The sequence below is a fragment of the Dipodomys merriami genome, unplaced genomic scaffold (assembly GCF_024711535.1).
Source record: "Dipodomys merriami isolate MVZ:Mamm:240054 unplaced genomic scaffold, mDipMer1.0.p SCAF_3, whole genome shotgun sequence".
NCBI classification, from domain to species: domain Eukaryota; kingdom Metazoa; phylum Chordata; class Mammalia; order Rodentia; family Heteromyidae; genus Dipodomys; species Dipodomys merriami.
The window spans coordinates 83,654,306-83,681,736 of NW_027204492.1; the positions used below are offsets into that span (position 1 = coordinate 83,654,306).

General features: G+C 43.3%; 2 long non-coding RNA genes across 2 annotated transcripts in view; one reads left to right on the forward strand and one right to left on the reverse strand.

Annotated features, from left to right (window-relative positions):
* Positions 1–27,431, forward strand: part of LOC138840334 (uncharacterized) — a 245,295-nt gene that overhangs the window by 189,075 nt on the left and 28,789 nt on the right. The window lies entirely within an intron of this gene.
* Positions 1,931–14,864, reverse strand: LOC138840335 (uncharacterized). The gene is made up of 4 exons (XR_011376070.1): positions 13,764–14,864; positions 11,355–11,400; positions 10,752–10,856; positions 1,931–2,199 (listed from the first exon to the last, which is right to left on the reverse strand). It is a non-coding gene; the product is annotated as an uncharacterized lncRNA (long non-coding RNA).

Below are 27,431 nucleotides of genomic sequence, written 5' to 3' on the forward strand. Positions count from 1 at the left end.
AAGCCAGAGCTGAATGCTGGTGGCTCACCTCTGTAATCCAAGCTACTCAGGAGGTTGAGCTCTGAGGATCATGGTTCAAAGCCAGCCTGGGCAGGAAAATCCATGGGACTCTTATCTCCAACTAACCACCAGAAAACTGGACATGGTGTTGTGGCTCAAAGTGTTAGAGTGCCAGTCTTGAGCAAAAGGGCTCAGGGACAGTGCCCAGGCCCCAAGTTCAAGACTCATGACCACCACCAACAACAACAACAAAGATGGAAGCCAGATGCTGGTGGCTCACATCTGCAACCCTCACTACTGAAGAGGCTGAGATCTGAGAATCTTGGTTTGAAGGCAGCCTGGGTAGGAAAGTTTATAAGGCTCTTATCTCCAACTAGCCACCAAAAAGCTAGCAGTGGAGCTGAATACAGTTCAAGTGGTAGAGCAATTGCTTTGAGGAAAAAACAAAAGAAAAGCTCAAGGACAGCACACAGGCCCCAGGACTAGCACTAGAAAGGATAGGTAGGTAGGTAGATAGATAGATAGATAGATAGATACATACATACATACATACATACATACATACATACCTAGATACATAGATAGATAGATACATACATACATACATAGATACATAGATAGATAGACAGATAGATAGATAGATACATACATACATACATACATACATACATACATATATACAAACATACATACATAGAAAGGGTGGGTCTAGGTCAGGTATAATCTGTGATCCACTGATGCCATCAAGGACCACTAATCATTTTCTTTACAATTGGGTCCAGGAATCACAAACACATGTGGCAATATACAAGTATGAGAAGGTACTTTCTATTCTTGCATCTTCCCAATGAGCAAGTGTCCCCTAATCCCTCAATATGCATTCTTTTCCTTTCACCCTGGCCAATGCTGGGTCACTCCCATTCCTCATTCAGCTGGGAGCCAGTTTAAAGGATGAGCACACTATCTTTACTAAAAAGTTCCGGAATAGGGCTGGGAGATGGCTCAGTGGTAGCGTGCTTACCTTGCACGCATGAGGCCCTGGGTTCGATTCCTCAGAACCACATAAGCAGAAAAAGCCGGAAATGGTGCTGTGGCTCAAGGCTAGTGCTTTACCACTTGAGCTCTACCACTTGAGTGGTAGAGCACTAGCCTTGAGCTGAAGAGCTGAGGGACAGTGGCCAGGCCCAGAGTTCAGGCCCCATGATCGGAAACAAAACAAAACAAAACAAGAAAAAGAAAATTCCAGAATAGAGTGGTTCACTTCTTATTCATCCTTCAGAACTCAGCTTAGACATCATCCATAAGTAGTTTTCTGTCCTCTTCTCCATCTCCTGGACAAAAGCCTATCTCAGAACTCCCACAACACCCTGATTTTGACCCTCTTGCAGCCCCAACCCTACTGAAGATGGTTCCCTGTTTTTCTTATCCACTAGCGTTGGAGCCAACCCTGGCCAGTGAATTTCTCTGGTTTATCTGTCTTCACACAAGCTCCACTGCAGGGGGTAGTCACAGATATCCATCAAATAATGTAAGGGGAATTTGGGACTCTTTATAAACATGTCACTGTAAAACCGAATTCGGAAATCCTTACCCAAAAGACCACCAGAGACCGTCACCAATGTAAAAGCAAAGTAGTCTTTATTGCAAGCTTGAGCTTGGTCCTCCACGCACCAGGTAACTGGTGACGCTAAGAGGCCCTGAGCCCAGGGTTATAGCACTTTTTATACACTTTTTTAGGGAAGGCAGGGACTTTGTATACATCATAGCATCTTACAACAAATTATTATACATCGCGGGAAAATCATAATACAATTCTATAGTATGATTGGCACACTACAAAGCAGAAACAGGTTGTTGGTTAGATCAGAGGGCTGACATACTTTAAACTGGTTGGCTTGCACCACAGGGAGTCTCAAGGAGATAAGTTGTAAATTGCAGGGTTCCTTTCTTAAACAAACACCACCTGTGGCCTGACTGCTTGGTCACCATGCCCTCCAGCACCTGCCTGCCTGCGGTTTTCCCAAGGATTGTTTATGTTCTTAGTGCCAGAGAATTGCTTCTTCTGTTCATTCCCAGGCTGGGCTCATGGTCAGCTGCATAACTCATACCTCAGAAGATGACAGCTAGCTCAAGATGGAGTCACTCAGGCCTCAGGCTCCTCAGTCACTATTTGAAGCCTATGGAATCCATGCAGCATTCCTACAGTGAGAAAATTAGGGAATGTGCATAAGATCACAGGAGCAGTAAGGAACAGTTCTACTTGGGAACCCTCTAACTCCAGATGCTATGTCCCTAATAATGGCATACTACCTCTCTCTGGACTCTCAAGTGTCCTTGGAAGCTGAGCTAGGAAGCATTCATGGGACAATGTTTAGAAAGGAATGTCCTAGAGGGCTGGGAAGGTGGCTCAGTGGTAGAGCACTTGCCTTGCATGCCTGAGGCCCTGGGTTCCATTCCTCAGCACCACATAAGCAAAAAGAAAAAAGACAGAAGTGGCGCTGTGGCTCAAGTGGTAGAGTGCTAGCCTTGAGCTGAAGAGCTGAGGGACAGCGCCCAGTCCCAGAGTTCAGGCCCCATGACCGGACCCCCCCCCCTAAAAAAAAAAGAAAGAAAGAAAGGAATGTTCTAGAAACTGGACATGTCTGTCCAAGTCAGTATAGAATTCAGGTAATATTTATCATTTCTTTTCCATGATAGGCTGTGTTCCCAGTGCCCAGAGTGCTGCCCAAACACACTTCAAACACTTGCTGCCATTAACTTGTGTTCTAGTGTGGGTGAGGAAGAATAAGTAGCTAAACACTCAATTGCATACTGTGTCCAAAACACCGTGAAGAATTCTATTGCTCTTGAATTTTAAAAACAATCACACATACTTTATCTAGCTGTCCTTGGTGATACAAAATATACTTAGGAAAAGAATTCATTTCATATCAAAGGAACAGAATTCATTGAACAATATCAGTTAAATATGATGATATTTTTCCATGAGTGGCAAAAACGCACAGGTAAATGACAGACATCTGGGCAAGGAACGGGTTTTGAACTTTTCAAGCCTATCTTTTTCAATATTAGGAAAAAGGAATCCATGATCCTGCCACGCACCACTGCACAGATGTGGAAGTGTGTCCCACCACCCTCACATTCATAAGAATACACACACACACACACACACACAAACACACACACACACACACACACGTATACATTTGGTCTAGAATGGAAGGGATGCTCTTCTTATCAGCATTAAAAAAAAAACAACCAATATAACCCAAAGATGCCAACTTTGGGTGGAGGACTGTGATGCAGGGTCCTCCAGTTAGGAATGTTTAGTCAGATAGGCTAGAAAGACACAGACACATAACAGCAGTCCCAAAGCAATGAAAGGACTGATTGAGGGTGAGGGGTAGAAAGGAAGATGAGCCAAATCAACAGAAGAAAGCCAAAGTGTCTCTTCTTACCAACGAACCGCCCACTTGGTCACTAAGGTCTCTAAGTTCATGTCATAGATCCTGCTGATAGCGGCCTCAGTGCCATCTATACCTTTCATCATCAAATCAACAAAGCCTAACTGTCCAGGGTCTATTCATCTAACATGTCTTTACTGAAGGCACACTCTGTGCAGTGGTCTCATCACCAAAGTACCCATTGTAGCCCCATCCTAAGGACAAAGCCCAGTCTGTCAAGGGCTCTCCAAGATACACAATGAAGGAGAAAAGCCGGGGTCCATGCTGATATTTGACACTTGAGAACAGAGTGGGGACAGAAGACCTTCTTATTCCTCTAAATGATCAGGAAATCAAGCAGAGGAACTGCCATGTCTGTTCCTTCAGTAGACTATTTCCAGGTGAGAACCCCCGTACCCGCCACTGTGAAGGGGGACATGTGGCTACTGCACTAACACCCATGTGGTTCTGGACTATGGACACTCTAGGAATAAAAGAAAACACAGACACATCTTGACGGACAGAAAGCATAACTGAGACACTGTCTGAATTTACTTCTGTGCAATATATCCTGAAGTGTAACAATCCTCAGAGGACTCAGCCTGTGGGGCAGGGAGCCATACTGAAAATGACAACATGAAATAATGATGGGAAGACTGGAACAAGATGGGGGCCCACAGCTCAGGTGGTCAGGAAAGGGTTCTCCCTGGGGATGGGGTGTGACAACCCTTATCTGAGTTAATTAGGACCAGAAGTTCTCGGGATGATTTCCAGATTTTAGAGTATTTGCATACACACATTTATATACACACATACATAAATACACATAGGTATACCATGGGATTTTTATGGTCATGGAATCCAGGTACAAACACAAAATTCATTTGTATTCCACATACAAATATGCATATAACCTAAACCTGATTGTGTAAACACTGGACCAAGGGCCAAGCATGCTAAACTCACCCTCTATCACTGAGTTTATGCCCAAACCCCATCTGCATTTTAACAATAAGCTGTCAAAAGAGATCCGCTGTGGAATTTTTCACCATGGTATCATAGTGATGCTTTGAAATCCTTAGAGTTTCAGATTAGAGAAGCTCAACCCGTGTTTTTATCTCTGTGTGCAAATGAGGAAAGTTAGGTTCAGAGAAGTTCAACCACACATCAAAGATCACAAAACTAATTCTTGACTGTGACTACTTCTAACCTAAGTCTGTTCAAATAAAACATCTTCAAACTATGCAGTACATAAGTCTCTCCTCTTGCCTGTTTTTCTACTTTTTGGTTTTTAAAACTAGTTTTATTATCTTTAAGTAGTTGTACAAAGGAGTTGCCACTCACCAAAACAGTTGATGAATACAGTGAATCCTGATCAATGTCACTCTTTCAACATTCTCACCCATCCCTCCCAACCTACCTCCACCCCTTCCCTAACTTATCTTAATTTTAGTTTTTATGTATTGCATTTTTTGCCATTTAACAAATCAGTTTATATGTACATTGCATTTTTTATTGTCAAGGTGATGTACCGAGGGGTTACAGTTACATAAGTAAGGTAATCTGTACATTTCTTGTCAAACTTGTTACCCCTTCCCTCATTTTATCCCTGCTTTCCCTCTCCCCACCCTCCCCACCTCCAAGTTGTACAGATCATTTTCAACATATTATCTTGTGTATATCGCTATTGCATTGGTTCTTTGTCTCACCATTCTGTTGTTCCCTTTCCCTTTCCTAATTCAAATTAGCAATGCCAGGGCACCAAAATTAAGTACAGTGACAACAGGGGATATACCATAAGAGGAAAAACATATACATGAAACAAAAAAAAATCACATAGTACATTAAAAACAACAACAACAAAGAAAAACCTCTTGTGTCCATGTCTTGGAGTTCATTTTACTTAGTGTCATCTTATATGGCCATATGTACATAGCTACTGAGCTATTCTGCTCGTCTGTTAAGATTATCCTAGATGTATACTAATTATTGCAAATAAGGGAAACCATGGGACCTATGTTTCTTTGGGTCTGGCTTACTTCACTTAATACAATTTTTTCCAAGTTTCTCCATTACCTTACAAATGGGGCAGTACCATTCTTTCTGATAGAAGCATAGAATTCCATTGTGTACACACACACACACACACACACACACACACACACACACACACACACACACACACTACATTTTCTTGATCCATTCATCAACTGAGGGGCATCTGGGTTGGTTCCATAGCTTAGTTATGGTGAATAATGCTATGATAAACATAGTTGTGCTGGTAGCTTTAGTGTGTCCTTGTTTGTTATCCTTTGGGTAAGTGCCCAGAGTAGGGATTGCTGGGTCATAGGGGAGCTCTATGTGGAGTCTTTTGAGAAACCTTCATACTGCTTTCCAAAGTGGTTGAACAAGTTTATACTCACACCAACAGTGCAGTAGTGTTCCCTTTTGTCCACATCCCCTCCAGCATCTGTTGTTATTAGATTTCTTGATTATAGCCATTCTAACTGGGGTGAGGTGGTATCTCAATGTTGTTTTGATTTGCATTTATTTCATGGCTAGAGAGGTTGAGCATTTCTTCATGTGTCTATTGGCCATTCTTATTTCTTCTTCACAGAGTCTTTCTTTAAGTCTTTAGCCCACTTATTAATGGGGCGGTTGTTTCTTTGAGGTCTTTGAGGATTGGTTTTTGGGAGAGTTAATTTTTTGAGTTCTAATACAATGTATTTTTATGTGTGTCTTCACTTCAACATCTTCACCCCTCTTCAACCCACCCCATCCCTTATATTTCTGAATTCTGTGGTATATGCAATGAATTCTTGCCTACACTCTCCCCACCTTCTCATCTTTATTGTTTTACACTCCTCTCACCTTGCCCCCCCCTTTCCCTCTTGTAAGTAAAGTACCCATCTCCAGGCACATATTTTTGGGGGCTTTGGTCTAGTCTTTTTTAAAGAATTACACAACTTTCACCCTATTTATTTTATTTTAGTGCCTGTGCTGGGACTTGAACTCAGTGCTCTACCATTTGAGCCACAGTTCTACTTCTGGCTCTTTTGGTGGTTTATTGGAGATAATAGTCTCATGGACTTTGTTGTCTGGAGTGGCTTAGAACTGCAATCCTTAGATCTTGGCCTCCTGAGAAGCTAGGATTACACTGGTGAGCCACCAGTGCCCAGCTTCTCTTGCCTATTTTAATTGGTATTCGCCACTTTATACTTTCTTATATTCTCCTTACCTTTAAATTTGTACCATCTGTTAAGTATTGTACATAGACTGTAAGCACAGAATTATTATCTGGAGAGGGTAAGCATTCCTTGCAAAGCACATCTGTTTCCACAACCCAGACCTGAACTCTGATGTTCAAGTTTATTTCCCACCCATATGCTGTCTACAAAAAGAAAATGGACCACTGCAGCTTAGTGTCTACTCAGCTATTTTCACACAGCCCCAAGTATGATTTTCAGTGTAACCAACTAGCAACTGAAAAGAGTAAAAGCAGTCCTTGCCTAAAAATATTGTTCATCAAACATTTTCTTTCATTTATTTTCTTTTTGCCAGTCCTGGGACTTGAACACGGGGCCTAGGCACTATCCCTGAGCTTCTTTTGCTCAAGGCTAGCACTCTACCACTTGGAGCCAGTTCCAGCCTTTTCTGAGTAGTTTATTGCAGATAAGAGTCTCAAGGACTTTCCTGCCCAGGTTGGCTTTGAACTGTGATCCTCAGATCTCAGCTTCCTGAGGAGCTAGGATTACAGGCATGAGCCATCCACTGGCACCAGACTTCAAACATTTTCTTAAATTCTAAGATGGCTGGTCCAGCTAAAGAGACAGTTTCCCCTTTGACAGGTAGCTATTTTAATTCTGCTCTTTAATTCTGTTGCTGATTCTGAGAGGATCAGCCAAGCAAGGCCAATCACTTGGGATTATGGGGCAAAACAACACTGACACACCCAAGTCAACATACAAGTCAATCTGACCAATGGACATGTGTCAAACTAGAGAATCTGTATGGGGAATTAAATCTGTGAATAGCCTTAATACCAAGTTTCTGATCCTGTGGAGGTCTAGTGCTCAGGATCTCTGCTGGACTCCAGCAAACAGGACAAACAGCAATGCCTCCTCCTTTGGCTATATCAGACACTGCAGATTACGGCTTGCATAGATATTTGACTAAACTGCTCTAGATATTTTCATGCTACCATCACAGAACCTACTAAAAGCATGCCTAGTCCTAAATCACATCCTGACCCTTCTGCCTCTCATGAGTCCCAGCAAAAGTTTCTCTGGTGTTTCCATTGGGCAAATGTTGCCTTCCTTGAAAACACTTCAGTGATGTTTGTCCCTTACAGAAGTGTGGTTGAGGAGGGAGATGAGGGCAAGAAAATATTGTTTGTGAAACTGTTGTATACTTATTTGAGCCCAGTGATGTCCAGAAGCTTAACAATTCCCATGGGAAATTTCAGTCCTGTTTCTCCTCCTAAATACTGCAATCCCCAGTTAGAGAAAGAGACATACACCACAAGCCAACTTTCCAACTATCCTTCTGACACCAGAAAAATGGAGTATCTGAGAAAAACCAAGTCCTCTCAAAAAGTACCCTTCATGGTTGACTAAAGCAGAATTCTGTTCTCAGGACGCTAATGTACACACTGCCTGTTCTAGGAGATTCACTCTCAGTCTGTCTCACATGTTCTTCTCTCATCTGGACAATACCAGGGACTTTTAACACTCACTTCTTTCTCAGCGTCTCTCAATGTTTCTCCATCCACTTCACCTGTTTTCCATTATGTGTCTCAGACTCTGTCTCTGACACTGTCTGTCTCTGTCCTCCATCTGCGTGTATGTCCTAAACATCTTCTCTAGGTCTGTCTCTCCTCGTGTCTCTGCAGCTTCTGCACTCTCTGGGTCTCTCTCTCTGTCATGTCATTCTTTCCCATGCGCCTGTCTCTCATTCTCTCTCAGGCCATCTCAAGCATGTTCATGATTCTGAACCTGTCCAGCCATCTGGTCCCTGGTGTGCCGCCTCCTCTGTTGAAGTCCTGGAAACAGCTCTGTGCTGAGAACCCAAGGAGGCTAGAGAGACTGCACTGGGGAAGGCAGGATCTGTAGGCCCATCTTTCATCACAGGAAAGGGACACTTTACAGAAAGCAGCCATTGGTTTGCTGCTGCTCTTGCCACAGGAGCCAGAAGGGAGGTGTTGGCTGGTCCTGGCAGCACGGCTCAGCCTCTGATCATGACCTCTCCCAGGCCAGACTAGACACAGCCTTGGGAAGATTGAAGATAGCCGAGGTGTCACTGGCAGTCCCCCTGGGAACCAATGAGGAGTCAGTCATCAGAGAGCACTTGCTCCTGGATGGGCTGGCTGGTTCTGGTTTAGCATGTGCACAAGAGAACAGGTGCTTGCTCTTTGATTGATTGATTGATTAATCAATTGATTGCATGGGTAGAAGAAGCCTAGTGAAAAAGAAAATTAAAACCCAAACAAGAAGGTGCATACTTCCCCAATCAGTGGTGGCCCACTCCTAGCTACTCACAAGGCCAAAAGCTGAGGATGACAGTTCAAAGCCAGCACAGGCAGGAAAGTCCGTGAGATATTTATTTCCAATTAACCAGCAAAAAGCTGAAACTGGAGCTGTGCTTCAAATGGTACAGTGCTAGCCTTGAGCAAAAAAGCTTCAGGAACAGTGCTCATGTTCTGAATTCCAGGACTGGCTCATCTGTTAGGACTCTCTTAGACATATACTAATTATTACAAATGAGGGGAAACATGGAGCTTATGTTTCTTTGAGTCTGGCTTACTTCACTTAATAAAATTTTTTCCAAGTCTTTCCATTTCCTTACAAATGGGGTGACCACATTTTCTTGATCCATTCATCTACTGAGGGCATTTGGGTTGGTTCCATATCTTAGTTATGGTAATAATGCTGCGATAAACCTGGTTGTGCTGGTAGCTTTAGTGCAGCCTTGTTTGTGATCATTTGGGTAAATGTCCAGAAATGGGATTGCTGGGTCATAGGGGAGTTCTATGTGTAGTTACTCTATAGAGTAGCCTCCATACTGCTTTCCTCATTTGTAATGTGGGTGGCCATATGTCTGTGTGATCATTTCTGTGTCTTCAATGTCTATTCCGTTGGTCACAGGACCAAATTTACAAAAAGAAAATGACTAAGTCATATGATATATTAGATATTTAAAATTCCTGCCATCTAGAACTAGTTTATTGTAGATTCATAGGCTGTATTCAATCATTAGCACTAGATTGACTCCTAATAGGACTCTCTGCAATACTCAGACCCTAATCTTACATGGTCCCAAGGATCTTGGTCCTAATCATTCCTCAAATAATAGGTGCAGGTACGTCTGAATGGCCTTTCTTCACTCCTGCCAAGCCTGCTCTCCGGGCTGCATCTCCAGACCCAAGCCCTAGCCTTATGCTTGAGGTTGAGGTTTGCATGGGCCCAGGGCTGCAGAGTGAGGAGCTCTCTCTGAAGATTCAGACTCAAGTTCTGAAAGTGGGAAGTCAAGGATTCTGAGGGTTCTGAATGGGGTAGAGAGTCCTCTAAATCACTTGAGGCATTGTCTTCATTCAACACCTCTGAAGACTCAGAGGTCAGGATTTGCCAAGGCATCCATTGATCACTATGTGGAAGAGCCGAGAAATTGCTCCAAAGAGGCCCAGGAAAATTGTGCACTCCTGAAAAATCTGGAATTGCAGTAAGGAGCAGCAAGCCTGACGTGTTTTTTGTTTTTTGGGGTTTTGTTTTGTTTTGTTTTGTTTTTGGTAATGGGGCTTGAACTTGTGGCCTGGGCACTGTCCCTGAGCTCTTTTTCACTCAAGGCTAGCACTCTACCACTTGAACCACAGCACCACTTCCGGTTTTTGGGTGGTTAATTGGAGATAAATGTCTCATGTACTTTTCCTTCCCAGGCTGGCTTTGAATGGGCATTCTCAGAGCTCGGCCTCCTGAGCAGCTAGAATTATAAGCATTAGACACTGGCGCCCGCCATTCACTACTTTTGTTTCTTTGTTTGTTTTTGTTTTGTTGGTCTTGGGTTCACTACTTTTTTAAGTACTCCAAACTGTATAATTATATTTCACAAGGCGACTTTAAACATAGTCTTTCTCAACCAGTTATCTTTGTCTCCTCTGAAGACAGTACTATGTGGTTAGACCATTCCAATGTCTAAGGTCATCTACTTAAGTTCAGAAAAAAAAAAAAAAACACATTTTTTTTTTCCTCAGAGGAAAGCAATTTGCTGGATCCATTTGAATCTGAAAGCAAACAAAATTTGTGTGTAACATACCTAGTAGTTCCCCACCATTCAGTCATTTATCAGGAATTCAATTTTGCATTGCTTACTAATCAGCATGCAAGAAACCGTTTTTGTCTCATGCTCCAGGATTTCTCCCTTTAAAGAAAAATATGACATGTATCAATTAAAGGTAGGTGCATGGGAGGATAGATAGTGCTGGGGGTGTGGTTTTAGGTGTTTTATCATTTTGGAGTTTTGGTCAGGACTCTTAATGTTTCTGTCAGCTTGGGCTTTTAAATTAGATGTGAAGTAAGACTGCTTGTCACATTTTTTAAATAATTAATTTAGTGAAAGTGAAAGCTTGTGAAAGCAGCTGGGCTTGACAGCCCCACAGACTGAACTCCTCTGTTCATCCACAGAGCAGGTATAGCATGGGCAAGATTTACCTACCCACCCTTAACCCTGATCTGGAGGTACCACCAGAAGGAGTGGCAAGGTCATTCAACTGCTGATGCCCTTTCACTCCTCGGAGTCTTTGCTGAGGTGACTACTGCAGTGGAATTGTTCTTTTAAAAAATGGAAATAATTAGGAGCTAGATGGACATTTCTCGCTCATTTCTGGAAGACCAATGAAAAGCAATCGGTAATTCTTACTTCTTCTGTCAGATCCTCAACGCTAATTCAAAAGTCCGATCAGCACCTGAAAGATGTAGAAAACATTTTACAGAATGACAGATGATATTCAGTATTAGATTGTGTATCAGAGAAAAGGCATGATTTGATCATGGCTTACACTGATGACCTGGATCTCCAGGGCCCACTCCCACTTTCCACAGCATCAGAGCCCACTATATGATCTACAAAATAATTGGAAATAATGTTCTACCAGGGTATCTATTAATTCAAGATGCTTGCAGGAGCCAGTTTCCAAGATACTTGTGTGTGTTTTATGTTTGTTTTATTTTTGTATATGTGCATTAGTCACCCTATTGCAGAATGATCTAGCTAACAGAAGAACTTTTCACAAAGTTTCTAAACAGAACACTTTGGAAATATTTGTTTTTCTTTGTGTGGCATAACTGACATACACACTCCAATATAAGCTGTCTCTGGTAAGTCTGGAATCTTGAAGCTAAAAGTCTTTTATGAGATGTGGAAGTCAGGGACTTGGTGGTGTTTTGTTCTAGCAGTGCTACTCATGCAAGACATGGGAACATTTGTGGTTTGAACTTGCAAGATGCATATGGCAGAGACTCCAAGAAATCCTAAGTTTGGATTTGTTTTGATTTGTTTTCTTAAACATGATTTTACTATTATTAATTATTAAGGTGTTAATAAGGGGTTACCATTTCACAATTCTGGTAATGGGTTTATTTTTTTAACATATGTAAAAAACAAAACACTGAAAATTGAAGTCTTTCAGAGGCTAAGAATACCACAGTGGAGGTATTTTTACCTTTGTCCATAAAGAACAATATAATTCTGTGTTCACTTATGTGCTTTGATTATCCCTTCTGAATTATAGGCCAAGTCTTGTTGTTTAGCCTAAGAGAACATAGTATTTTGTAATTTATTCTCAGGTATAGAACCACATTCATAACTACTGGGTTGACCAGAATAGAACTGGTTAAAACTTTTTTATTCTCCATTGAATGACCTTCATCAATATTCTGGATTAGACAACAAAAATTACTTTTCTGGTTGTCTCTGTCTACTCCACTCCTGTCTGAACTTTCATTTCTAAAGTTTAATTTTTAAGTGTTTCAATATCTATTTATTTGAATTAGTATAAAACAACTGTATGTATGTGGGTTATATATGATCAATATTATATAAATTTTAAATTATTAATTTTAAACCAGTTTTTAAAAGAAACAAAGTTGAGTAAACCTTGAATGTTAAGTAGGTTTATAATTTTTGCTTTTTTTTTTTTTTTTTGCTGGTCCTGGGGCTTGGACTCAGGGCCCAAGTGCTATCCTTGAGATTCTTTTGCTCAAGGCTAGCACTCTACTATTTGACTGACAGCACCACTTTCAGCCTTTTCTGATTAGTTTATTGGAGATAAGAGTCTCACAGACTTTCCTGCCTTGACTGTCTTTGAACCACAATCCTCAGATCTCAGCCTCCTGAGTAATTACTTTTAATAGCGAAATATTGTATTTTCACTGCAAAGGGGCAGAAACATGTAGGGAATTTTCTTTTCTCTTCTTGCTTTTTTGGGGTGGGGTGTTCAAAGCTTAGTAATAATACCTTCTGCCAATAGTCAGAAGATGCTAAATTTCTTTGTTGTCCTTTATCTTTTATGTTAACATTAATAGCTTGTGCCTTATTGTCATCCTCTTAGCATGTCAGTGTACCACCTTGAACTTAGATTTGATTCTTAATGATTTTTTCTACCTTTATCTCCCATTAAAAAAAATCTTATTTCACTGTTTCTCTCTGTATGCCACATAAGTAAGATGTGTCAGAAGATATACATGTATGTTAAAAGGATAATTTTTCTGCTATCTCACACCTACTATGAATGCAATAAAACTTAAGTGCCATAAGAAAACGATCTGAACCCTGCATATTGAACTCTGATATTGATGGGTTAGACTATGGTCTCAAACTATAAAATTCACAAAGAAAAATCTATGTATTCTTTTTTCACTTTTTAATATTATATTTGTACAGTTGATATACAGAAGGGTTAGTGTTAGGTTTGTAAAAAGAGGTTGCTGAGTAAGAACCACACCACGCACGTGGTATTCAGGTAAGGGGTAGGTTTACTCAGTAGACCTGCTGGGACCAGGCCAGGTTGGCACTCCACGAGTCTGGCAAGGAAAAGGCATCTGGCCCTTTGCTGAGCCTTATCAAGGGTAGGGGCAGAGAAAGGTGTGGCCAAGTAAAGGGAGGTGGGACCAGGTAAAAGGAGGTGGGACTAGGTGGGAGAAAGGTGTGGCCACATCAGATCCAGGTGTGACCTCAGGGGAAGAGGATGTGACCACTTCCAGGTGTGACAGTTGTCTAGGTAACACAGGTACTGGGTGGGGTTGCTCGCCATCCAGGAGGGGACCTTACATTTCAGCCTTTTAATAATCATGAAGTGGGGTGCAGATTCTCTCTAGGTACTTCCTGCTGACAAGGGGATGTCGACATTAAGGGTAAAAGGCCAGAATGTGGTCCCCTCCCAGAGAAGGCAGAGAGCAACAGTTGTTCCTTGGTAGGCATGAATCCTTAGATGACATCTGCAGGAAGCAAGTCTCTTGGAGGAAGTCTTCTCAGGCAGGGGCTGGACAAAGATGAAAAGGAAAAATATTACTGAAAAGAGAAGATTGGGTGTCCGTGGCTTGGAGGTGACCTAAGGGATGAGGTAGTGAGGTGTGTGGAGAGGAGAGCAGTTAGCTCAGTGTTACTCACCCGGATCTTCAGGGATGCAAGATAGCCTTACCTTGGTAGGCCCAAGAGGGAACAGGTGTACCTGGAGGTCAGTGTTGGTATAGACGGGGCAGGAGCAGGAGACCTTTTTATTCTTGACAGGTGAATCCACTGTGGCTGTCCCTTGAGTTTGACTGCTGGGCGATGGTCAGCAGAACCTGGTGAGGGCCTGTCCACTTAGGGTGTAAACCAGATGGATTAAGGCTCTTGAGAAACACTTGATCGCCAGGCAAAATTGGGGGAGTGGGAAAGGGGCCTTGATGAGGCTGAGGGAGACACTGGTCAGCATGTTGGCGTAACATGTGCCCAAGAAAGGTTAGGACAGGAAGGTAGCCTATTAGTGGAGTCTTGGTATTGTCAGTAGGGAAATTACCTAGGAGGAAAGGTCTTCCATACATTAACTCAAAGGGGCTGAGGAAAGTAGGGCTGTGGGGAGAGGCATGTAAGTGGGTGAGTGCCCGGGGTAACAGTTCTGGCCAGGATTGCTGGAGCTCTAGAGAAAGTTTAGTAAGTTGTGTTTTGAGGAGTGCATTAGCTCTTTCAACCTTTCCAGAAGACTGAGGCCTATAAGGAATGTGAAGATTCCACTGGATGTTTAGAGAGGATGCCACCTGTTGGGTGACTTTGGAGATGAAAGCAGGTCCATTGTCGGATTGAAGTGACCTGGGTAAGCCAAACCTAGGAATAATTTCTTTAATAAGGACAGAGGCAACAGTGTCAGCAGTCTCTGACCTTGTGGGATAGGCTTTGATCCATCCAGAAAAGGTATCAACCATAGTTAGAAGGTATTTCAGCCGCTTATATCTGGGCATGTGAGTGAAGTCTATCTGCCAGTCTTCCCCTGGGGTATGTCCCCGTGCTTGGTGTGTGGGGAATGCAGCTGGTCGGAGACCACCCTGTGAGGAGGTAAGAGAACATGTGGGGCAGGCTTGGGTAATAGCCTTGAGTCAGGTAGTTAGGCTAGGGCAATGGATTACAGGTTTCAGAAGGTGGGAGAGAGGCTTGAATCCCATGTGCAGTGCCTGGTGAACCTGGGAAAGAAAGCTGGCTGCTCGTGTCTCAGGAAGAACAACTGGTCCTTCTAGGGACCACCATCCCTGTGCTTCCTGGGAGGCTCCCTGGTGGGTAAGTTCCTCGAGTTCCTGTGGGGTTAAGGGGGTTGTATTGAAGGCAATACCAGAAGCAAGGGAGCTGGAAGTTGTCCCTGGAGTTGTCTCTGGACTGCTAGCTTTGCCTCCCGGTCTGCTTTTGAATTGCCAACTGTAATGGCATCCAATCCCGTCTGGTGTCCCCTGCAGTGAATGACTGCTACCTGTTGGGGAAGGGAAGCAGCTTCTAAAAGCTTAAGAATCAGTGAGGCATTAGTAATGGGAGTCCCTTTGGTGGTCAGGAAGCCACGCTCCTTCCAGATTGCTGCATGCAAATGGAGAATATGATAGGCATATTTTGAGTCTGTATAAATATTAATCTTCCGACCCTTGGCTAAAATTAAGGCCCTAGTTAGCGCTGTAAGTTCTGCCTTTTCTGAGGTTCTGCTAGGGGGCAGAGGGCTGCTTTCAAGAATGGTACCAGTTATTAACGATGGCATAGCCAGCAACTCGGCTTCCTGAAGAGGTAGACGTGGAACTGGCATCAATGTACCAGGTGTCTTCTGGGTCAGGAAGAGGACTTTCCTAGATACCTGTAAAATGGGGTGTGAATTCCTCCAAGGTCTCTGTACAGGAATGGGAAAGAGGGTGAGAATTGGATGGAAGCAAGGTGGCTGGATTGAGAGGGAAGCAGCTTTCCAGTGAAAAGTTAGGGTTTTGAATAAAAGTAACATGAAACAGCTGTAGGCGGGAAGGGGAAAGGGAAGACAGGGATTTATGAGACAAAAGGTCCTTTTTAGTCTGAGGGGAGAGCGAATGGTAGTGGGTTGGCCAAAAGTGAGTTTTTTGCTCTCCTGTGCTAAGGTGGCTGCTGCTGCCACGGCTCAAAGACAGACTGACCAGCCTTTTACCATTGGGTCTAGTTGCTTTGAGAGGTAGGCCACAGATCTAAAGGAGGGGCCTGACATTGTCCAAGAACCCCAAGGCCAATTCCCCACTTCTCAGTGACAGAGTATAAAGGGTTCCTTGAGGTTGAGTAGAGCCAGTGCTGGAGCCCGAAGAAGCGCATGCTTCAGAACTTTAAATGGGGTGTCAATGGGCTTTGTGGGGTCTGGCGGCTCTAGTAAGGAACCCTTGGTTGCCTCATAAAGAGGTTTGGCCAACGTAGCAAATCCAGGTATCCAAATACAAGTCCCAGGAAAGACAGAATGTCCTCCTTGGTCTGTGGGATAGAGAGAGAGTCAATGTAGGCTTTTCTACCAAGAGTAATTCTTCTCTCTGTAGGAGTTATGGATGAACCCAAGTACGTTATCTCTGGCTTTGTAATCTGGGCCTTGGAAGGGGAGAATCTATATCCTTTTGTCAACAGGAAGTTGAGGAGGTCAGCTGTATGTTGGCGAGCCAACTCAAAGGAAGGGCTGCAAAGCAAAAGATCATCCACATACTGGAGAACGACACTGGGAGACTCCTGAAGAGAGAGGAGATCCTTTGCTAAAGCCTGTCCAAAGAAATGGGGACTGTCTCAGAACCCTTGAGGGAGGACTGTCCAGGTCAGCTGTTGTGCCCTTGAAGTGTCTGGGTCCACCCAAGAAATTTTGGCGGTCAGGATGCAGGGGGATTGTGAAGAATGCATCCTTGAGGTCCAGCACTGAGAAGTGGGTGGTACCAGGAGGCATCTGTGAAAGGAAAGTATATGCGTTAGGCACAACAGGATGAATGGGAAGGACTGCAGCATTGATAATGCACAGGTCCTGGACTAGGCGATAGGTCCCATCAGGCTTAACTACTGGCAGGATAGGAGTGGTAAAGGGGGAGTTAGGTAGGTCTGAGAAGTCCTTGTTTAAGAAGGCGAAGGATGTTGGGTTTTAAACCTTGCCTGTGGCTAAGGGAAATGGGGTATTGGGAAGTACTAGGGAAATGGGTAGGGCCTTTAAGTTTAATGAGGACAGGAGTATGGTGTCTAGCCATAGTAGGAGTGGAAATATCCCAGATAAGAGGGTTGACAAGATCTGGAGGTAAAGGAAAAGGATCCAGTTGGGAGGTTACAGGTGGGGGTTTATCCAAGGAAAAAAGTAGAACAGGTGTAGGCTGTTTGGGGATATGGAATGAGAGGGAGACTTGAAATTAGAGAGCAAGTCTCTCCCTAGGAGTGTGGTAGGACAGTGAGGTAGGATTAGGAAGGCGTGTGAAAAGGGAAAGTCTTCTATTTTACATGGTACTGGTCCTGTAGTTGGGGGACGGGTAGATAGGCCATCCACACCCACCACCAAGGTCTGGGAGTGGGGAAAAAGTCTTGCCTGTATATTGAGATAGCACCGAATAAGTCGCTCCTCTACCTGCCTGGATGGGCGGGGCAGGAGAGGGGGGCACTGGCCTACCTTGTGGAGGTGAGGAGGGGCAGTTGACTCCCCATTGTCCATGTTGCCCACATCTTGGGGCAGGGCCAAGGTGGAGGTCGTGGTGAAGGGCAGAATTTTGCCCAGTGGCCCTCTTGCCCACACTTGAAGCATCTTCCAGGTGGTACATGTTGGGTGCCTCTTCTCGGAAGAGGCCAGATGGCAGCAGCCAGGATTTGATAGTTCTCCCTCTTACAGGCAGTCTTATCAGCAATCTCCTGCTCTTCTCGATTATTAAAAACCTTAAATGCCATACTCACCAGATCTCATTGAGGGGTCTGAGGACCATCCTCAGCCTTTTTAAACTTTTTCCTAATATTGGGGGCTGATTGGGCAATAAAATGAGTATTAAGAACCACCTTAGCCTCTGCTGACTCTGGGTCCAGCCTTGTATAGTGCTGGAGCGCTACTGTAAGGCGTTCAAGAAATTTGGCTGGGTTTTCATTGGGCTTTTGAGTAATGTGGTTTAATTTGTCATAATTAACAGGTAGATAGCTGCCCTTTGAAGGCCAGCCACTAAGCAAGTTATCATCCTATTTCTCCTTTCCCACCCAGGCGCATCATGTTGATAATTCCAATTGGGCTCTTCCCTAGGCACAGCTGTTGCTCCCACTGGAAAGTTACTATCTAGGTGGTGGCCATCATCGGCATGTGCCTGGGCGGCAGTCCACACCCTTTCCTTTTCCTCAGTGGTAAGTGTAGAGGATAGTATTACATATATATCCTGCCAAGTAAGGTCATAGGTCTGAGCCAGGTTCTTAAAGTGCTTGACATAATTATGAGAATCTTGGGCATAAGATCCCAGCCGCTTCTCAATCTGAGTAATATCAGACATTGAGAATGGCTCATGCACTCTAATTATACCTTCAGGCCCTGCCACCTCTTGCAAAGGGCACATAGGGTCTGGTTGAGGTTGTGTACCGCCAGTGCGAGACCAGGTGTGAGCTGCAGGGGGAGAAAGGAGAGAGGGTGAAGGGGAGGAGAGTGAAGAAGAAGAAGGTGGGGATGGCACCAGATGCTCGGCAGGAAAAGGGGCAGAGTCAAAAAGAGGGTTAGGCACATCAGGCTCCGGAGGGGGCCCTGCGCTCTCAGTTACAATGACATGAATCAGGTATAATCAGTACAATTGTTTTTGAGCTATGTCTCACCTTCCATCACTCTCTCCCATTCTTTCCCTCCTGTCCCCATCCATAGATTTGTGTATTCTTTTTCCTTTTCTCTTTCCTCTTGAAATTTGTTTTTATAAAATAACCAAATGATATTTTAAAATGCGTTAACTTGAGCTGCTTGCCAGAAGATGTACAACCATTACGGAAATAGGACTGCCCTGCAAATGTGAGATTTCTGTACTAGTGTATTTTGTTATTCTGAATTCCACATAGTATTGTGTGCTCATTCACTGATTCTGTTTCTTACAGTAGAAAATAGTACAGAAAATAACTTGGTGATATCTAGTATTTATTACTTTTGTTTTAATGTATTTTGGTTTGAATGTTCATATGAGTCACATATCAAACTTGCCTTTCAGATATTCGTGTGTGTGTGTGTGTGTGTGTGTGTGTGTGTGTGTGTGTGAGTGTGTGTATGTATACTGGTCCTGGGGCTTGAACTCAGGGCTGGCCCTTAGCTTTTTTTAACTCAATGTTATCACTCTATCACTTGAGCCACAGCTCTACCTCCCAGTTTTTGGTGGTTAATTGGAGATAGGTGTGTCACGGACTTTCCTGGCAGGGCTGGCTTGGAACAGTAATCCTCAGATCAACCTCCTTGAGTAGCTAGAATTACAGGCATGACCCACCAGCACCCAGCTGCAGATTCTCTATTTTTTAATTTTTTTTATTTTTAATTTAATTTAATTTTATTTGTGTCAGTTTTCAGGGGAAAATTGTAACAACGTGAGAACTGTAGCCCCTATTGTTTGTTGCTTAAAGCAACAACTAGGTCTAAGGACTTAGTGCCTTCAGTGTGGACTGAAATCCACAGTTTAGGAAGGAACAACTCAGTACATTTAGAGAGAATAATCCTGGTTGCCTCTGCCACTTCCTTTTTTTTTTAACAGAAAGGGAGGGGGGAAAGAGGTAAGCAAGTTGAAAACACGGTGCAAGGCTGACATCTAATGCCCATTGATTCAGAAACACCACTGCTGTCAGAGGAAAATTTCATATTAATTTACTGTGTTTCTCCTGAACCTCGAAGTGAAGGATGGTCGACTTCCTGGGGATGAAGGCTAGATCCAAAGGATTGACTGACTAGTAGCTCCCAAAGGACCAGGAGAGCCATCCCTGGGAAGTAAGTTTTCCATAGTGCCCTCTCAGCAGGAACAGGGACTAATTATGCAGTCCAAACTACAATCTGCAGCTGATTCCAAGCAAGGGTTGGCAGGTACTGAGTCCAGGGGTCTGCGATCTGTCCCAGTATCCTTCCTGAGTGCCTTCATTGCCTGTCAACCTAAGCCTGAGATTGGAAATGGATTATAAACAATACAACAACAACAACAACAACAAACCCTGCTTGGTGACTAATCCTGAACCTCCACCACACAGCACCAGCTCCCCCAGGCTGTGCACTTGCTTCCTCTGTGAACACTCACTGCTGCCTCTGGTCCACCACCCTGCCATCACACCTCAGCTGCCTCTGGCCTGCACCCCTGCCATTGGCACCTCTGCTCTTTGGGGGAAAGTTCTCCTGACTTTCCCCTCCTGCCTTCATGGCCTGGTGATGAGTGAGGGAAAACCAGCAGGGCCTTCCCTGGGCTGTCACCTACTGTCACAGGACTCCTGAGGAGACAGTGGCCTACTCCTGCAGTGACAGGGACCTCTTGCTTCTCCTGCTGCCAGGAGAGACTCCTTAAGGGTTAAGGGCCTCTGTGATCAGCAGCTCTAGCTGGGCCAGTTGGGCTGGGCTTTCTTTCACCTGTCCAGTTTGAATCACCTGTCATACACGAGCACGAATTTGATCGCAAAAGGAAAGGAAGACAAAATGTCCGCCGACGAGTACGATTCCGTTATGGTGCGTTGTCGTGTATGAATTTTATATACTCGTCACCCCGCTGTTTGTGTCAGCGTTTTACTAACGCTCAGTGCCTTTTCTTCGTCACGTAGCAAATGAAAGCTTCTAAAACTTATTTTCAACAATAACAATAACAATAACCTTTAAAAAACAAAATGTCCGACCGTGTTGTACACGGGTCAATGTTTCTGTGGCCGCTAGATGGCAGTGTTGCTTCAGACACTTTTTCTCGGCACTCATTCCCCGCCCTTCCTGCTCGAAAAAAATGTAACAGGGCGTTTGCTTTGTAGACTTCTTTTTTTTTTTTTTTTTAATTCCTTTGTTCGTTTTCTTCCTTTTCTTTTCCTTTTCTCCCCTCTCTTTAATTTTCTTGTTCTAACTGCACTGACTTTTTCCAGCCCAAATACATAAGACTTGCTATTGCCAGCACAGGAACCAATAGTGACCAGGTAACTTGTGGGGATGGATGGACTTGGGGAAAAAAGGAAAGGAGAGAGATAACCAGCTACAAGGTGGCTCAGCAAACACATTGATTGACATGTGCATTGAACCCGCTTTGGACTACCACTTAAATTAATTAAACACAACAACAACAACAAAAATCCCACCGAAATGCATATTGAGCTCTGCAGAGGCAAAGAATAGCTTATACTATTACAAATACTTGCAAATTGATTTTGTGGATGCAAGTTGAGGCAGAGGCAAAAAGAGAAAGATTGGCCAGATAGGAACACAGCAGCCTGACACAGGGCTCAACTCTTCCTCCCCAAGGTCAGGTGACTGTGACCCAACCACATAGCAGGACACCAGACACTGAACCACAAGAGTAGAAAAGGGACACTTCACAGATGCTACAACACACTGACAACCAGTTCCTGGACCCACTTGACCCACTCTATTGTCAACACATTTACACTTTCCTACCTCTGCTTGCCTGGGAAACAGGGGAACAAGACCTCAGACAGCATGGGGCATCCTGCTTAGCCACAAGTCCTAGGTGGGGACTATGCTGATCCAGGATTTGGAATACTCTAAAACCATCATTTCAGAGTCTGTGTAGCACTTCAAAACCAGGAGTTGGCCTGGTGCTGGTGGCTCCTATCTGTAATCCTCACTATATCAGGTGACTGAGATCTGAGGATTTCACTTTTCAGCCAATCAGGAGAGGAAAGTCTAATACCCTGATCTGTAAAACAAGTCAGAAGTGTAGCTGTAGGAGCTCAAAAAGAGTACCCAGGCTTTTGGTTTAAGACCCAGGACCAAACCCAACAAAAACTCAGGAGCACAAGGCCCAGGAAATAACCACTGATTGTTCAGTGCTTCTGGGGCTTCTAATCCTAGAAAGCTCCCTAACCACCACTAAGGGGCTGAGAACCCAGGCCTGAAGTTCCTTTTCTTTCTGATAGGCAGGAGGCCCAAAAGTCCCTTATGAAAGTGGGATGTATCTCTTCATTAGCTATGGAGACTTTCTCTCCCCTGGGGATTTCCAGTAACTACTGACTCTATGTGAGGTACCAGAGGACCTGGGACAGGGCAGGCTCTTAACTGGAAGCTCTCCTCACCACAATCTTCCTACAATCCTGTAATTCACACTTGAGTTTGCATATATATCCCAGAAATCTACATAATGGCCCACAGCAGAGAGAGAACTTAAGTAGGTAACATGTGGATAGGTCCCCCAAGAATATCAGGCCTCTGTTCCTATTGTATCACTTTTTAGATGCCTATGACAGCCTTAGCCATTAGATGGTGGCTATAGGTGTCTGAAAATTTTCCCTCATTGGCTGTACTGACCATGGAGACTGCTCTCCTGTCCTTTCTCTAGGCATCTAGGCACAAACTCACTGAGTTCTGGAATCACAAAAAGCAAAAAGAACTTGGGGACCCCAGGAAAGGTCACACGAGCTCCTGGCAACCCAAAGCCAGGTAGATTTTTTTGTTAGAATATTTTAGACTTTGCCAGAGAACCATACACACGTCCAGGTACACAGAAGTTTATTGCTGGGAAAGGGGCTGGTAAAACCCCTTCCACAAGAAAGAAGTGAGAAGAAGCACTGGTTATGGTCTAAGGTGACTTATTATCCGAAGAGGTTAGGAGGGCCTAGGAAGGACGTGAGGAGTGTGGACGTGAGGGCCAGGGGCTTCATCATGGCTGCTGTCCAAATAGTATATGAAGGGCCCTGCAGCTACCCAGATCTGAAGGTTGCTCTAAGGGGCCCTTGTTGCCTTATATGGTGGTAGCTGCCTCAGAGAAGTGCCACCCCAAAGTAAAGGGGTTGGAGGCTGTTTATTTACTGTCTTTCCTAAATGGGCCTAGTGTTGCCTAGGGAAGGGAGCATGCTAAACTTTGGAAAGGGGAAGGAGTGGACTAAGGTATGGGAAGGAGCTCATTGGCCTAACACTTTTACTTTCGTCTGCCTCCTGGACAAAGAGAGGTCAGAAGCACAAGGAGAAGGGTTACTCCTCCTCAAGGGACATTGGGGCCCACTTGGAGACATCTGAGATGGGGACCCTGACTTAGGAATTCCCTTTTGCTGTCATCCAAAGATAGGCCCCAGTCCCCTTAAGGCCCTAGGAAAAAATCTTATTCCTGTTGCAAAAACATTACTTGGACATAGACCCTCAAAACTTAAAATGAAAAAAAAAAAAGTTCCTATTTTTTTCTTCACAGAAACTTGGCCTAAATGCCCTCCAAAAGATCAAGAAGTTGAGCTAAGGATGGCATCATTAATTATGACATTGAAGTTTAACTAGACCTTTCTTTTTTGAAATAAAGGAAATATGGACATGGTTTCAAATGTTTTCCTGAGTGGGAAAGAGTAATCAGAGTTTTTTTTTTTAATGAGTGGATGGAGTCATACAGGTTGGACAGACATCCCTGGATGAGATGAAACTCTCCCATGGGTCCCTCATTGTGTCTGGGGGCTTCTGTCATTCTATCAAACTCAACATTCCCCAGGATTCCCAATTCCCAGTGGAAAAACTAATTCCATTATTCCACTGAGCTTCTAATATAATCCTTCCAGTCCCCATACTCAAAAAAGAAAGTAAAAAAAGGCAATCCAGGAGGAAAGGGCAGGAAACAATCCAATAACTATGTGCACATAGATTTATATACTTAATAATATAGAACTACACATCCTTAAAAACACTAACAAACAATTTAGGGGTCAATAATTAAGAAGTTACTAGACAGGGGGCTGGTGGCTGTCTACTCGGGAGGTTGGGATCTGCAGGAAGTCCAGGAGAATTTTTTAAAATATGATTTTTATTATAAAAAATACTGTACAGACAGGTTACAGTTACATGGGTAAGGTAATGAGTACATTTCCTATCGAGCACTGTTACCTCCTCCTTTGTTTCCAGGAGACTCTTATCTCCAATTAACCACCAGAAAATTGGAAGTGCTGCTGTGGCTGAAAGTGGTAGAGCGCTTGCCTTGAGCTGAAGAGCTCAGGGAGAGCACCCAGGCCCAGAGTTCAAGACCTGCGACTGACCTAAAAAAAAAAAAAAAAGTAGAAGTTACTAGGCAAATCCTTTGGAAGTGATTTTCTTAGTTATTGTGCAATTTAATGGATTAAGTAAGACAATCTCATAGTAAGTTTCTTATTGTCTATATCTGTACATAATAAATGTAGTAGTTTCCAGAGAAGTATGAATTTGGTCAGCTCTATGTAGGCAGTCAATTCACTTGTACAATCCTGGGTTGCTGAGTAGAAACTGATTAGAGGATGGTTTTGCAAACCTCTGTCAGTACTGACATTTCCTACCTTGTCTTCTCACAGGTTGGTTGTTCTCATGTGTGCCCTCCTGTGAGTGACTGATGCTGCTGTCTTGGGGCTCTTTAGTTTTGGTACCCATCTGTTCTGGAGGGATTCTTTGGCTGCCTCTTGTGTCCTTCACTATCATTCAGTCACAGGCCACCTGTGCATGGTGTTCTGTGTTCATCACTTTTCATACACACTCAATAGTTTAGTTTCCAGCATGCATATTTCCTCTTATCTTCTTCTGCTTATATACCTGGGGGACTTTAATACAGTAAATATGAGGATGCAATATTCACTGTCACTAGGCAATGTCTACTGAATTGCTAATCTGACTGTGGTAGCACATGAGTTGTCATGTCCCCATAAACCCACATAAGTGCACACAGAGACCAAGACACAGAATCAAAGCTTCTGCAGTATTGGGATTTTTCTTTACCTAATTTCCTTGGGAAGTTCAGACAGCAACAGATCCTGAAAATTGAGATAATTCAGCAATATCACCTATTTTTATACCAAAAATACCATAAAATACTTAGTAAAATTATAACAAAAAAGTATAGGCAATCCTATATAGAAGCCTAGAAAACACTGCTAAGAAAGATAAAAATAGCTGGTAACTAGTGGTCTTGCCGCATTTCTGGACCGCAGAAAATAATAGTATAAACACATTCATTTCTTGTCATTGATGTACAGATTCAATGAAATCCTAATCTAAATTTTGTCAGCCATAAAATGAAAAATTTTGCACAAGTATTTGAAGATATTTTAAGCTGGCACCAGTGGCTCATGCCTGTATTCCTAACTACTCAGGAAGCTGAGACTTGAGGATCAGTTTGAAGCTAATCTAGGCAAGAAAGATAGCGAGACCCTTACATCCTTACATTCCTACTTATATCCACTAAAACTCCAAAAGTACAGCAGTGGCTCCGGTTGGTAGAGTGCTAGCCTTGAATAAAGAAGCCCAGTGACATTTCCCAGGCCCTGGATTCAAGCTCCTGTACCAGACCACAAAAGAAAAATATAATATAGAAGTAAATTCATTAAATGATTAATAATCTGGTCTGAAAAAGGATGGAAGAATTTGGAGGCACAGATTGCAGAAAGCCAAAAGTGCTTACACGAGCTGAGGGAGTGATTCTGGTTTGGGCTCAGCAGACGTGAATCCTGAGAAAAATGTGCATACCAAAAGTCATGCTGATGAGGTTTCGAGTTCAAATGATGACATTTGGGAATTGGACCAGAGATAACTATTTGTATATAGCATCACAAGGTTTGGGGACATAATGTCCAGCCCTAATTCTGTAGGAAGTTTGAGTTCCACATGGGTGGATTAATTGGTGAAGCATATTTTAACGGAGTAAATCATTCAGGATATAGAATGTGTATTGATGACACATTTTCATCAAGTTTGCAATGAGAATCTGGAGGAAAAAGAGCAGGGTGAAAAGATTTTGAAAATTTGGGACTTGAATAAGAGATCATGGAGGGGTACTTCCAAGGATAGGGCTGAGGAAGGTGCACTTGCAAGATTGGTCGTGTTGAGGTTTTTTGTTTAGTTTTGTTTTCTTTTTGAAAAACTAAGCAGCTATGCGTTTGCATCAGAACATATGAAAGATGTCATAAGGGTATCTCTGAATTCTGAAGGTTACCCCAATAAAAGACTCCAAAGTGCAATAATAAAATTTATTTCAATGATGTTCCAGGAACCATTTCAGCAGAGACACATTTGTCCAGCATGGTCAGGACCATCTCAGGGTTCATTTCTCTCAGTTAGCTAATACAGCTGTGTTGAAGCCACAGAGCTACGAGTCGTTCTGTCACTGAACTATCCACATGATGCTATCCATATGATGATGGTTCTGCAGACATGCAGCACCCATTAATTATGGAGTCATGACAGTGCCCAGGCCCTGAGTAGATGGAGACCTAGGGTAGGCAAAAAGAAAGAAAAAAGACGACTTTTTGATTTTAACCCTGCATCACCTAGGTATGTAATATTTCCTCCTTGAAAGATGGAAAGTCACGTTGACTGATCAGGAATCACTGTTGGAGACAAAGCCTCAGTCAGGGCTAGAAGAAGCCAGAATTGGAAGTGTAGTTGTTTTAGGGCATGCACAGGCAACAGCTGGACTCAGTAAACTTTAGGACAGACAAACCTAGAGATTCTGTGGGTTTAAGATTCAGTTCTAAGTAAGAAGGAAGGGCAAAGCAAGGCATTGGTGGCCCATGTCTGTAAACCAAGCAACTCAGGAAGCTGAGATCTGAGGATTAACATAAAAGCTTGCCTTGGCATTCAAGTCCTTGTGAATCTTTTTTTTTTTCTTTTTTTTCAGTGTAGGATGTTTATTTTTTTTTAATTGTATTTTATTTTATTTGGGAACATACTGTACAGAGGGGCTACAATTACATGGGCAGGATAATGCATACTTTTCTTACCAAGCATTGCAGCCTCCTCCTTTGTTTACCCTTCACTTCCCTTCCCCGCCTCCCCCCTCCCGTCCTTGTGAATCTTTTTTTTTTTAATTTAATTTAATTTTATTTGTGTCCTTGTGAATCTTATCTCCCATGTACTACCAATAAAGCCAGAAGTTGTGACTCAAGTGGTAGCATGGTAGGCTTGAGCAAAAGAAGCTCAGGAGCAGCACCCAGACCCTGATTTTAAGCCCCAGTATCAGCAACAAACAAAAAAACAAAAGCAAAAGAAGGAAGAGTAAGAGGGTGGTTAGGAAGACCGCTTGCAAAGGACTTCACATGGTTGATGATTTTAAGAAAAGAAGCTTCCAGAGCCTCCATTTCCTCATCTGCTTGGTAGTGTCCATACTAGAGTTGGTGTGAAAAGTATGATTCATTTCAGAGGGTGAGCCAGACACTGGTACACAAACAGGGAGGAATACATGCGTGCAGTGACTTTAGAGATAATTGCAATACTGAAGAATTCTCAAGAGGAAGAAAACGGACTGCATTCAGGTAGCTAGATAGATAGAGGTAGGAGTGGACAGGAGAACATGGAGATTTATTATGGGAATTTGACAAATGTTTTTATGGAGTCTC